This window comes from Euprymna scolopes, chromosome 29 (genome assembly GCF_053919585.1).
Source record: "Euprymna scolopes isolate OS-2025 chromosome 29, ASM5391958v1, whole genome shotgun sequence".
NCBI lineage: Eukaryota > Metazoa > Mollusca > Cephalopoda > Sepiida > Sepiolidae > Euprymna > Euprymna scolopes.
Window position 1 is genome coordinate 34,854,537 of NC_136510.1, and position 1,878 is coordinate 34,856,414.

General features: G+C 34.2%; 1 pseudogene; it reads right to left on the reverse strand.

Annotated features, from left to right (window-relative positions):
• Nucleotides 1–600: 600 nt before the first annotated feature.
• LOC145252917 (5S ribosomal RNA) lies at nucleotides 601–717 on the reverse strand (annotated as a pseudogene).
• Between the last annotated feature and the right edge of the window lie 1,161 nt (nucleotides 718–1,878).

Genomic DNA, 1,878 nt, shown 5'->3' on the forward strand with positions numbered 1-1,878 from the left:
GTCATCTCCTGCTCTGATGATTGCGTAAGTACGAAACACTAGTGTATGTAGGTATATAAAAATAATTATTTATAATTTATAATTATTGTCGCCCCTTTATTAACAAAAAAAAAAAATTCTTAAAGTTGAGCATTCTCTGGGGAAACTGAAAAAGTCGGTCAGCTAGCCTTCTTTGCAAGATCGTAGCTTCCTGTTAATTGATCACTCTATCAAACGTTAAGCTTTAATATTTAATTCCGTGTCGATGGACGGTGGCTTGGGGTATGTTCCTTGCCAATGGAGCCAAAAGGTGGCTTCGTTGCGGGGTGTATCGTCATCTCCTGCACTGGTGATTGCGTAAGCATGAAACGCTAGTGCCTATAATCATATATATATATATATATATATATATATATATATATATATATATATATATATATAAACAGGCGCCCTTCAACAGACTATTGATATCCACGAAAGGGTGCCTGTTCGTGAAATTTTTGTGGCAGGAGGTGCGCAATCTCCAACCACACCTCTCCTGAGTCGACATTGTTAAATACCAGTGGCAAGTGAAGTTTGTGTACAAGACGACTGGAAAGAAATGCCGAGATAAGCGGAGAGCATATACAGCGCCTAAAATTCCCAAATGGTCACCCATCTGGTACTAACCAGGCTCAACGTTACTTAACTTCGGTGCTCTGACGAGAACCGGTGTGTCAACGTGATTATGCCGTATATATATATATATATATATATATATATATATATATATATATATATATATATATATATATATATATATATATATATATATAGCTTATTTTTCATTGATATATGAATTATATATATATATATAGTTTATTTGCCATTGATATATGAAATATATATATACATATATATATATATATATATATATATATATATATATATATATATATATATACACAGTTTATTTGCCGTTGATATTAGCGATAGTAGTAGCCTGGGAACGCTACCTTCATATTGAATACCACTTTCTAAGTGGTTATAGTTACCTCCCTTGCACGTAAATGAACCCATTTTTTTATTTATATACTTTTATTAATTTTTTTACGAACATAAAAGTTAACGTCGGACACATGTTCCTTGCTAACTAGCAATCGTCAGCAAGGACATTGTTTGTAGTCTGTCATTTTATCACTGGGTTACAAAATCGTATCTAAAATCGCTTCAAATATTAAATTAATTTGGTGTTGTTGTTGGTTGTTGTTTTTTTTAATAATTGCGTGGGAACGCTGATGTTTCCTTGTAATCCACTTCCTAGGAGGTGATAGTTACCTTTCTTTGTACGCAAATGACTGTGTTGCGTATTTTATGATGATCGATCCTCACACACACATACACACACATGTACACACACACACATGCATGCACATACATACACACATACATACACACATACATACACACCTACATACACAATCGCACACATACATACACAGCTACATACATACACACAGATACATATACACATACATACACACACATACATATACACACATACATACACACACATATATATATATTCCATTAGGATGAACCGTATATATGTATTTTACATCTTTCGTTAAATATTACAGATGGCTCGTGTCTACATATATTTTTCCACATAGGAGTCACCACTTATCAAGGCCCAGAGGCCACTCGAGGATGAGGATTAGTGAGTGTACAACCAATGGGACAATATCGTAGTAATCGTTAGTAATTGAAATTTGGTAAATTTGATTACTTAAGGGGACGGTTCATCAAGAATTTGTTTACGTTAGACTTGAAGACGACCATTTTGTAGTCAACTGGAAAGCAGGCAAAAGGACGAGCGTTCCACAAGCGTGCAGTTCTAAGAAAGAAACTTTGTTCATG